Source organism: Thermobia domestica, chromosome 11 (genome assembly GCF_964235325.1).
Source record: "Thermobia domestica chromosome 11, izTheDome1.hap1.1, whole genome shotgun sequence".
NCBI classification, from domain to species: Eukaryota; Metazoa; Arthropoda; class Insecta; order Zygentoma; family Lepismatidae; genus Thermobia; species Thermobia domestica.
In genome coordinates, this window is record NC_137464.1 from 180,645,978 (window position 1) to 180,659,121 (window position 13,144).

Genomic DNA, 13,144 nt, shown 5'->3' on the forward strand with positions numbered 1-13,144 from the left:
GGTTGCAGTTAGGACCGTATTTAACATTTTTACCTCTCCAGGTCATTAAAACGTGTCACCACTACACCTCTGAGGAAAAAAATTGCGCCACTTGCCCTGTATTTGTTCATATTCAGTTATTTGTAAACAATAGAACTCAAAAATAGGCAAAAGACAATGCATTATCGTTGAGTTCCATAATACTAAGCGTTAGTATGCGCGCTTTTGACGAGAGAGACCCGGGACCAAGTGAGAGCTCATGTGGTTTGCATCCCACTTTAAGCTGTAGGCCCATGTCCCATATAGCCTCGCTGCGAAAATGGACACTAAACTGAAAATCAAATCATTCATAGCCTATTTCCCCCACTTACAAACTTTAATCTCGATTTTATTTAATATGATGCCTCTGGAAATTTGTCGCCCTATGGGTCTAGGCTGCTGTGGCCCATGGATAAATACGGGTCTGACTGCAGTGATCTGGAAACTTTTAAATTTGTATCAAGCAACTTAATGATTCATGATCATGATGATGACGGATTGTACTTGCAGCTGTAGAAATCTACGAGCCCGCTGCTCTTGATTTTGTCATAAATTTATATAATTAGAACAAGAAGTTTTCTCTGCTCCTGTAGTCCTCCTCAATTTTAAGAAGCCAAAGACACTCATGCGTACAATCATAATTATATTTTTAAGAGTCAAAAGTACAATAAACAATAACATTCATATATACCCTAAGGTACGGCCTCGGTCTGGATGAAGTTGAAATTCTGATTAGCGAAAACAGAACAAACTTGGTATCCTAAGTTCTAAAATTAAATACTGGTGAACAATACTAGTTGCTTTTCTTTATTTTTAAGCCATAAATTGCAACAAAACAAGTCGGAAATAATATATGAAATTATAATAGAAGAAAACCATTTTTAATCGAATCCCTCTTCTGCTCTCACCAGAAAAACACGGAACATTTCTCGCATAAACGAGGAAAGCAAGACCTTTATTTTGGTTGATACAAAACGGAGAATATAATAGTAGGAATCTATCTCCAGCTGCTTTCTTTGTTTGCCGCATCGAACAGTTGGCACCCCTGGGTTAAGGGTGCCCAAATAGTCATGCGGAAAAGAGGCAGCTTCCCTCTCCGTAGTAAACGGAATGAGGGACACGTCAGTTCCTAGAAATCGAAGACGCAGCTTGGAAGGCGCGAGGAAACCTGTATGCAGTATGTGCTTGGACGAATCGACAGGAATAGAGGGAGGAAGCCGAGTACAGCACCTTACATACAAGTAAGTACAGGCATATATATAAGACACACACATACACCCTCTTTACTATACTTCACACGCGCACGTGAAGTCGTGTAAACCATTTCCTGAAAGCTTTTAAATACGTGCTTACTGGTTACGTCAAGTTTTGGGTGGGAGAGAATGTTTTGAGCTAAACCATAAGTAGAGGGGCGTTCTGCCATTCTCTTTATTGAGCTGATGGAAGAACAGGCATGTGTTTATCGTGCATATGCGCGCGCGCGTTCTACTACTACATTACTTTTGTTCATCATATATGCTTTCTATTGAGAAAGAAGAAGCCAGTAGATATCTTAAAACTTGACCGAAACGATTCAGTGGACAGGGGATAACAACACATCCATCACCGAACTAAGAAAAAACAAAGAAAAGAAAAGAAAAAAAAAAAAACAAGAATATATGTAATAATACAGCTACAACGTAATACGGCTATCTTAAGATCCCATGTAATGAGTAGGTGGAAACCGGTTAGTAATAACGTGCAGGACTCATGAGTAATTATCTTGTATTGAACTACATTTGTAGAACGTGATGTTTCCTCCTTCATTCTATCCATTCAGAGCTATTACTTTCGATATACGTAAGACCCCTTTGGCTAATACTATTCGCATAATTGTAAAATTTTGATTTTATGCTTGTTCGAGGTATTCTGAACTAGTTTTGTCTTTAATACATTAAATATCACAATAAATATGTAGTATTGCATTTTAAGAATAAAAATAATATCTTATGTAACAAATAATAAAAAATGCATATTTAAAACCGTGGCAATTTGTTAGTTTCTGCACCAATTCTTGATAATTAAATTAATTCTTGGAAGTTTTATCACAAATAAATAAGAAGAAAAGAATATAAACACACAAGTGCTTGTATTCCAAGACCTGTAAAATTATTATTAATATTTATATAATAAATACATAATATATAATAAAGGTACAAATTAAACACAGATACATATTAAAATTATAAGTATGTAACAGTTTCTAATTGTGTTCATTTGATCATTTTCATATTATTATTTTGTTTTCCAAGTCAGATTCAGTTAAGTCCATCTTACAAATTCATTCTAAAGTTATCTTTAAAATTTGAACCATTAATGAATATCCTATAATGCAGACAGATAGGCGTATACTAACAACCGGATTATGTGATTAATAAAATTCAAATAATAAACGTTCTTCTCTCTAGGTTAATCTGGGAATGGGTCTCGTTTGAAGATTATTTGATTTTGTCTGTTGAGAGTCGTTAGTTAAAAATATACAGTATTTGCTTAAAAATACCAACAACTTTTCGCAAAGCATTTCTGTGCTATACAAATGTAGTTTTAACTTTAATCAGATATGGATTTTAAATATGCAATTTTGTTTGTAAGGTGTACCACTAGATATATAACAATATAAAATGTAAATTGTAAATTGCAAACCATAGTATATAATTAAACTTCGTATTTTTGTGCTAATAGCCATGATAAGAAAAAATGAACTGATTTTTATTTTAAAACAAAAAAGAGGAAAAATTAGCAGTCTAGAAGCAACATTTTTCTTTCTTGATAGAATGGCTCGAATATCCAACATCTACATTTTCTTATCGATAGAAACGTACAAAATTAGTATTTATTATTTATAATTTTCTATCTTTAATTATGTACTTCTTTGAATGCTTAGTTACTTTTAAAAGTATGCTCCTACAAAATATACTGCGCGATAAGTAGTTCCAAACTACATTTATTGAAATGTTACATCTTTAATTTTTAAAAATCTAAACACACATACAGTGCTTACAGACAATTAAAAATAGAGAACTGTTTTCAAAAGGAAATTGGTTCAGTTTTACCAGATAACTTTTGTCTTATTAAGCTGTTCCTTTTCTCGATAGTTGAACATACAATAATGCCCAAGAGAAATTCCTAAAACGAGTTTTTATAAACTTTATATGTAAAGAACAATGTGTCCAGTATTTCAATAGTAATGTGATCGGATCTGAAGTTAAACCCGTTTCCAGGAAGTAGCCAGAGTTCTATTTAATCTGCTTTATATATATATATATATATATATATATATATATATATATATATATATATATATATATATATATGAAGTTAATGTAATTTAACTCACTTGTTCTGACTGGAATCCGTTAATAATAATACGCCTACATATTATTAGTAATATATACATACACATTAATAATAATAATTACATAATATCCAGCTTCTTCTTAAGAAGAAACTATGGGAACAATCTTCAACTTCTTTTGTGTTTTATTGTTTCATTTTCAACAAGAGGATATTCGCTCAATTGCTTTTGTAGTTCTTGTGTATTTTCTTCGTGTTAGAGGTAAGAATAAATCCGCAGCCTATATATAAGCCTTATGTGGTAATGAAACAATTTTAATTTACATTTCCAGCTAAAAGGGTCAGTAACCAAGCAAACTAATGTCCTATTCCTTTTATAGAATCTCGTAATAACTAAATTATTATTATTGATAACTCCACCGTAAAAAAAAAATACACTCATAAAGCTTATTGGTATTTTCGAAATATTCTCATTTTTCGTTTGTCTATTTTATCATTACTAGCCGCGGAACCAAAAGTCCCAAATTTGTTAGATCTACAACTTTATTTCTTTTATTTTGAGAAGAAAGGTAATTTAAAATTCACCGTGTTCTATTACTTCTTTATTCTGTACATACTGTGACAGCATTTTGTCGTAGAATATTTTAGTTTCTGAAGGAATGGATTACCTTCGTTTCGTATTTTTAGTATTAATTCAAATTGAAGAGTATGCAAATTAGATTTTCACTCAATAACATAACGAGAGAATTTTGATGGGCAGAGAAATTTTACTCTGTAGTCATGTGCTAAGTTAAAATGAAATGAACTCATTAAAATTAAGTAAAATGTAAAATAAACTGTATGGTTCCAGCACACTAAACTCTCTCGCTTACGTTTCTTAAACAAAATAATATCATGTAATAATTTTTTATGAAATATGAACAAAATTACAACAGACGTGCTCGGTAAACTTTGTCCGAAGAAAATTCTTCCTACCATTAGAAAAACCGTTTCTTGGTTCTTTAGAATGATATTGATTATGTAATATTCTTGGGTTAATAATTGAATTTATTCATAAAATATGTATTCGAGAAAATCTTGAACAAATCAACCCAGTAAACTACCCTTTCTCAAATTTTGCGAGAAAAATGAATACCGCAATATTTTAGAGTCGGTAATTAAATATTTATGACTTATATATACATAATAATTCGAGCCATTTTTGTAAAAAAAAAAAAAAAAAAAAAAAAAAAAAAAAAAAAAAAACAGTATTTGGTCTTTATTCCTCAGCATTTTGATGTAGGATGACAATTCGAAAATCTTCCTGTAGAATCTTATTACAACAGTATTTAAAAATTTAGTCTCAGCACATTGAACGGTGTACCCTCTAGGCCACTCTGTATAGGGACAAAACGGACAGACTAAATCCATACATCACTCTTTAGGCACGTATGGTTTCCCTTGGAATCTCGGATTTATTTTTCTTTTTCACGATTGTCATTAGAAATTAAAGAACGCATCCCTCTGTAAACTAGCCGTTTTTCTTTTTTAAAGAAAATGACATATTATATAGGATTGTTAATGAAATATTTATTTACAAAAAATAAACAAAATCATTCGAGCCACTTAAAAAAAATGCCCGGAAAGCTTACTCCACGACTAATCTGCCCCGATTTTTCAAGGGAAATTACATTCTATATTGTACGATTATCAATGAAAAATTTCTATATGGAATATAAACAAAGTCACTGTGAATTTTTTCAAGAGAAGTTAGTTATTTTGTATTGCAGGGTCTTTGGTGAAATATTTATGAATATGAATAAAATCACCCGAGCTGTTTTTGAGAAAATCGTTTAAAAAACTAGCCTCGAGGGTAAACTTCCTCTTTTGGATTTTTTTTTACTAGAAAAATTTTGTTGTGTTATAAAGTTATTAATGAAATATTGATTTATGAAAAAAAAAAAAATGGTTAAAACTGCACCGATAAAATCGATATTTTTGATTTTCACTTTCAATGAACCACTCTGACTTTTGGAGCATAGAAAGAAAATTCAAAAACCTTCTTTGCGGGAACGAAAACGTTTTTTGGTCGGAAGATCTTGAAAGGTATGGCACTTACCGTGTACATACTGTATTTCGGGATGAAGGACAGACGGACAGCCAAAATAGCTTTCCAGCTGTGAAACGTAATTCCGTTGAATTCTAGAATTTTATTTTTCTTAGGATCACAAGATTTTTTCTCGCCCCTTCATCGCTCGAAAGAAGGAAAGACTGATTAGACAAAATCTATTATTTCAGAGTAAATTGTAATGAACACAACTAAAAAATATACAAAATAATTACAAAAAAAAAAAAAATTGTTAATTGAAGATAACTTCCTTTCTCAATGGAATTCGTTTCACAAAGTTTCTTCGTGTGCTTAGCAGGGATCATACGTCACTTTTTAAAATAAGTAATGAGATACAATTAAGATATTTCTTCTCATTGAAACTTTTCTTACGAGTCTGAGTATATTGTCCCGGTTTGTGAATGGTCAATCAATTGTATGAAAACTGTGAAAAACAAAACAAAACAAAACAAACGTCTTTGAAACCTAAATTGTCCAGCTGCCAGATCTTTCTCCGCTTTGCTTTGAATTTTCTGGCTCTACAGCTGCGAATTTTAGCGCGAGATTCCTAATCAGAAATGTACAACTGAATTACGATTATGGAAAAACGAACGTGAAACTGGAGTAAAAAAGGAACATATTTTAAAATTATCAAAACAGTATATTTTGCTAATTTATTTATATTTTATTTATCCATAAATTAAGACTACAGTTTTCAACAAAAAGCGGAAGTTCCAAGCACATAAAAAGCGACAAAATTGAAATAATTGGTATTAAAATGCTGATTAAATAGTAATACAATTATTGTTTATTTTCAACCGTGTTCCTAATGTTACAATTGACTGCAATTTAACAATGGTGTTATATCAGTCAGGGCCGTAGTTACAGATTTCGGCGCCCGGGACGAAGTAGAATTCTCTGGGCTTAAAATTTTTATTTTATTTTATTTTTTTTTTTTTTGACATATAAGAGAAGCAGCTTCTGTTATGCTACGCTGAATTTTTATCAAGCTGATTGGATAGACCATTGCAACAGCCAAAAGCGATGACTATCTATTCTTTTACAAATGAGACCTGTTTTTAAGAGACTTATTTTAGATTGTTTGTTAAACTTGACAAAACTACCTTTGGTTGGTATATAGATCCACTTGAAGAACAGCTATGGAAATTTACAACTATTTGCTACGTTTCATACTATCAGTAAGAAATTAAATTTCAATACATTAGAAACTATGTTCTTTTAAAATTCTCGAAATGGATGATAGCATTAATTTCCAGTAATAATTGTAAACTTTTGAAATTTTATTCTGTACGTGACAACACAAATAGCATTTAAATTTCGATTCTTTTACGGTAATATATATATACATATATAGTGAAATGTAACGGAAATTCAGATGGAGCCTTCTTTCGAATTTCTCAATATTGATCGATGAAGCTGAAGAATATGTTTATTGTTTGTATTCAAAATCTATAATATAGTTTGGCTATTACATAGGGCCTACCTTTGAAATTACAGTTATTACTTTTCTTAATGAATGAAAATTCGGTATTTAAGGTTACTTATTATTAATTAACATATTAAAAATACACTAACACACATATACACACATATACTATATAATGTGTGTATATGTTTTGTATGTATGTAGATAGATAAAAATATCACACAGCTAGATACGTATGCACAAAAAATATATCCTGGCGATACAAGTAGTAGGTAAAGAAATGACCCCAAAAAATTCCTTCAGATTGGAAGTATTTCATATGTCGATGGAGTAAAAAATGAATCACTGGTACTGTTCGGTCTTTCAAAAAGACGAAATTCATTGGGTTAAGTTATGAGCCCTTAAGCCCCTATTCTACAACTGCTTCAAGTTCGAAAATGTTATTACTCCCCTTATTTATCTTCATTTTTAATATTCCCGTGCTAACAACAGCTTGTGTGTGTCATTAACTCCTCTCATTTTCATATCTTTAGTCTCACCGATAAATCCGATTAGTAGGAAAGCGGGATTAACTAACCAAACTCAGGATAATCAAAACTCCGACACACGTATTTCAGAATTTGAGAGTTCCTGATTTTGATAGTTTCTGATACGCACTATTAGTCATTTTTCGGCACCTTGTATATTACAACTTCATTACCAAATCGTATATAAGAACTTTTTCTAACAAGGAACGGTCATCCGGACTTCCGAATGAAACCTAATCTATTCGATAAACATAACAAAGATATGTTCATACACACACACACAAAAAAGTGTAATGGACAACTGAGTAAGTCCCTGGGGCCCATTAACTCTGTTAGGACAACTGAGTAAGTCCGTGGGGCCCATTAACCCTGTTAGTATAAATAAAATCGTAGACTCGCAGTGAAATAGCTATTGCGTCAACACTGTTCATTAAAAAGTCATGGTTTATACTTCATTCTCTTCAGCATGAAACACGCTTTCTAGAGGTGCTACGTATTGGGGCCCATAACGTACCTAAACAAGAAAAATTGCGAGAATGTCGGGAAAATGTCCTCCAGAAATCCTTTCCATCAACTTTGGACCCACTGGAGTGGCCCTGGGTAAAAGCACACAATCTAAATGTATCTAAAAAAAAAAAAAAAAAAAAATACCATGGGAGATAAGAAATGTGTGTACCAAGTTTCGTATTGATAGACAGAATAGGTATGAGGGGGAAAACGTGTATTGGTATGTAAGCTTTTCCCTCATATCTATTCCGGCTATAAATAAATTCGAACTACGACTTTAAGGAAGCAGAATTGTATTCCATCTTGTGGCCATAGATTTTCTACCAGACGACCAAACGCATAAAATCGCGTTAAAATAAATACTACGTAGTATTTCAGGATTCCCGTATATTCCCAGGATTTTAAATATAAATAAAAATTTGAAGAAAGAAAGAAAATAAGGAGACATTTCTGACTTTTAAATTAAGAGGTTAATTAACTCATGATTCAACATACCATTCTTTCCGCTGCGGACCAAATTTACGAATCCTAGTTGTTGCTTCTGTGTGACTGCAGAATTGAAGAAAATATTGTAAAATAATGACAGTCATAATGATCGGACTTGAGATATTGCATATTACCGATAATCAGTGGTGTAATGAAACCACTTCACTCGAATCGGTTGTAAAAATTTCTAACGTTCCCGGAACGGTTAAAATTATTTCTGTTTCTCTAGTTCAAGCACTTACAAAAAATAATGATTCTCCACACTATATTATTGAGAATGTAGCATATATTTATACTCCTTTACAGCTGTTGAAGAGATAAGTAAAACATGACACTTTAATGTTATATCTCATCTGTAGAAATATAATACGGCGACGTGTTGCATTCCTTTCTGTTATATGTTTAGTTTTCTGTAGGAGACACCACACTCGTACCTATATGATTACGCGTACGCGTTTTCGGCTTGGGATACCCGGGTTCCATTCCTAGCAGGAGCGCATGTGGTTCGAATTCCAAGCTGTAGGTCCACATCTCAATATAATCTCGCTGCTGAACGGGACGCTAAACTTTAATCCATCCATCCGTTCCTCTGAGAGGCACAAATTTTAGGTTGCGTTGACACAAACTGATACGAAATAGGGCTCCTGATGCTTTTATTTTTGGATAATGATAATAATATAATCACATGACAATAATATGAGATTAACTTACCATACTAATCATAGAATAGGTTGTTATTTGAATGACATGACTACCGATACCGACAAGCGGGTTTCGGATGGACGTCGGACATACGAGGAAATAGATGTCTGGCTTAAATATGGACTTGTAAACAACTCAAAAACTAGCAGCGTACTCAGTCTGGCTGCAACTAAATTCTGTTCGATTTTAAAAAGTGTTGGTGTCCAAAAATGACAAATTTTACTCCAAATATATATATATATATATATATATATATATATATATATATATATATATATATATATATATATATATATATGAATAAAATACTAGAATTCGACTTCGAGTAACCGCGTCATTGACTTATATATAGGTCATTTAAGGAGATCTCGACACACTTTTAAGGTCTGGCAGAGCTAGTGATCATACACGCAAGCGAGAAGAAACATTTAGTACGTAGAAGGTTAGTGTCGGTTTTCAGTGACAAGTTGCATATGCAAAGAAGTTAATTTTGCCTGTTGCAAAGGAAGCAGAAGCTTTTAACATAGGTACATAAAGCTTTATTTAAGAAAAAATATCCATGTTATAAGTTTCAGTAAGTCAAAAATAAGGTATAGCGGTAATATATGTTGATGAAAGGAGGCAAAGGATTGGTATTATGATGGAGTATACTCTCTGTATGCATGTGTGTCAGGCTGACACACATTGCTTGTTACAGTAACAACTCGTGCCAGCTTTTGTTGATCAGTGCATTTAGGGAATAAAATGACAGTAATTGTAGGGAGATTTTGACATGTAGTTCCCTTGTTCTAAGGAAAGTCATCAGCAAAAGGAGTACCGTCTGGGTTATCTTAGTGTATACATCAAACAACAAACAACATAAACAACAAACACATTTTCTCAGTTTCTGGGTCATTTGGTCGGTATAAGCCTAATGGTAATGTACTTTTAGTTTTAAATTAGCACAGTACATGTATCAATGATCCTGATGTACTGAAGAAACACAGTACTGAAAATTGCAAATCCATCTTTCTTCCGCAGTTTGAAAAACAGTTTCAACTTATGGCAACTTTGTTCGTAGGATCCCTGGCAAAATGTTGTGAAAGAAGACTATGAGAAAGTCAATTTCAGTTGGAAGAAATTAGCCTCTGTTGGATTCTTCGCACATGATTTCCGAAAATGATTGTGTTCAATTGTGATTTTTGATTATTGGTTATTATGCGTAGTGAAATATTGAAAGCAATATGCTGCAAAACAGGTTGAAAACAAAGTTTGGTGTTAATGAGCTTACATTGTATCAGTGTTATTGTATTTCAACTTAGGTTGTAATGAATCGCAGCAAAGTTTGCTAATAAGTCATATATAGATAGTAGAAACCTTACATCTAGTATTTCATTGCGTTTTATGTTGTAAAGGATACAGTTTCCAAATATGTCAAGAATTTCATTGTTTATGTAGTGTCAACAACTCCCATAGTAAATGTCTACTTCTCCCGCAAGACTTCCAAAATCTACTTATCCGCACCATTCCGTTTATGTGTTCTTGCATTTGCAAGTACTGCATTCACGGGCAATATTTTGTGTTTTATAGCTAGGGCAAGGATTATTGTCAAATATAATCGCTTTCGCAGAATAAAATTATCGTAACTTTCAGAGTAGTGTCGAGTTGTTTCTTAACGTGTCGATATGTCCCTAAATGACTATATTAAAGTCGAGGTTGGTCTTTTCGATATAAATCGATGCTAACTTCACTAACATGTTTTTAAATACGGAAATTAGCATGACACGTTAGTCAAATTCTTAATACGACACTAACAATGACTCTGCATAGGGTCCTTTGTTTTTAGATTTCTTTTTTTTCTTTCTTTCTAGTTTTGGACATAAGAATAAATTATTGGTGATCAAAAAAATATTTTTCTCTCTCAAACGATTATAATAATTTTTGGATCAAAAGATCCAATATATTTCAATCAAAAGTTTTCTTATAGGTCTTATATCTGGAGTGTAGCAAAACCCAAACTATCACTTAACTCAATATGATGCGCTTATTCCGTAGAAAATACGAAAACTCGATTAGGGGCCGTTCAAAAATTTTGTGGCCTCTGATCCAAAAACTAATTGGCCAAGATCGCAATATTTTGATGCATTATTTTTCATCATTCTTAAAATTCTTGGCCAAGATCGCAATCTTTTGATCATTCCTAAAATTCTTGTTTCTTTAATACTTCAATCCTCAGTAAGTTATTAATTATTTTATGACAGGCTACATAATGACAAATAGTTCACGAAGTCGAAATTTTAGATTTTTTTTTATTGGAACAAAGATATTGTTCCTATTTCATAAATCAAACGTATTTCGTGAACCAAGAATAAGCCATTGGATTATTTATTATTTATATAAGGCGATTTATTAACCAAAAGAAGTATAACATCACAATTGAGCGACATAGTGCGGTGTTGTACTTTTGTTAATTACGTGAAACTATATTATGTAATTACTAGTAATTCTGAAAAACGCATATATTCTATATTGTACATTTGTTCAATCTGTTAGTATTGATTGTTACTCCTGCTTAAATGGCCAACTTGGTTAAGAACATAACCCTGCTCTCTCTGTGGGAAACTATTGTCTCACAGTCGATATGCTTAATTTGAAATAAAACCTGTTCTTAGAATGGATTTCTTGGAATGGACTAGGGATTACTAATATATGAATTGAACATGTAGTACTGTTAGATCACTTAATTTGAGATACCTTGAGAGATAGGCGCTGACTTTTAATTTTTTCAATGAGTACTCACGCTTTGGTACTTCAAGATGAATCACAACAGAACGTCCCGTATTCTAATTGTTTTTCAACAGATCCAACAAACCATTAGTTCTCAAACTAGGGGGATTTCCCTGAGAGGCTTGAAAGACCATCGAAAGGTATGGGGCACTGAAAGAAAATGAACTGTGAAATTATTTGTAAATTGCAAAGGCGTTGTTTTTTCCTACCACGATTATCTAAACTTTCTATCGAACAAAACTCACACGAAACATTGAGAATATGGTTTAACAACATTGGCCAAAGAAAAGAGAGAAAAATATTAAAATAATGATGACTAGAAATAAAACTAAAACATTTGAGAATAATTTCAATGAAAACTCAAATGACTCAACTGTCTGGTAAATTCAAGGGGGGAACGATTCAGCTATGTTGGGTATGTTACCCCCGGTACAGAATTAGGGGAGATATTTCTCATTCAAGGAACCCCTTAATTGTTTAGAAGAATTTCTATTGTATTCAACGAGATGGAGTTCATAAAATTATCGAATATGAACGACTTGGTTTCTCAGTACCAACTACACTAAGATATGTTTATATAAATTGAAGAACAACGAAGAAGAAACAATTTGAAATTTGTAACAATACAATTTGTCCTAGGTTGGTTGAGTGTACAGCGATCAGGAAGTGAAATATATATCTCGCGTAATCAGACTCAGAAGCTGAATTAATGCCTTCTGCAAAGGAGGTAAAATTGTAATAAATAGAATACATGTAATCATATATTACTTAAATTGCATTAAAACAATCAATTTCTAAATGTTTTTACATATTTAAAAACAAAACGGCGACATGGAAATCTAAGTTATTTAAAGAAATAATTCTACAAAATTATACTCGTTTGTTGATATAGATTACATAATTATTATTGTATATTAGATGACCTACTTTTCTCACAGCATGAAAATGTTATTTCGAAATTAATCCCAGCGCTAAAACCCATTGGGAACTTGAGCTTTAGAGCATCCTTGTAGCCGGTGTCTATAACTTCATAGCAAAAGAAACCTCTCATATTTTTTTCAGACTTACTACTAGAGATCGGGTGTTCGGCAAAGTGCCTGTTTGTTAATTCTAGAGATATGGTAACAAGTAGCAGTGTCACAATGTACATCACGTGAAGGAGTTTGGTTTGGGAAACCATACTTTTTAACAACCTAAATTTTACGAAGCCTAGGCTAAAAAATAGGATTTTACTTCAAATTATATGAAATATACTTTAAGGAGAATGAATAT

The 13,144-nt window shown here is 32.3% G+C and overlaps 1 long non-coding RNA gene across 2 annotated transcripts in view; it reads left to right on the plus strand.

Moving 5' to 3' along the window:
* The first annotated feature begins 1,068 nt into the window (after nucleotides 1-1,068).
* LOC145664596 (uncharacterized) overlaps nucleotides 1,069-13,144 on the plus strand; it is a 127,995-nt gene continuing 115,919 nt past the window's right edge. The window contains exon 1 of one of the 2 annotated variants that reach the window (XR_014127470.1): nucleotides 1,069-1,259. This is a non-coding gene — a long non-coding RNA (uncharacterized LOC145664596). The remainder of the gene's footprint in view (nucleotides 1,260-13,144) is intronic. The other variant, XR_014127471.1, reaches the window with a different exon arrangement.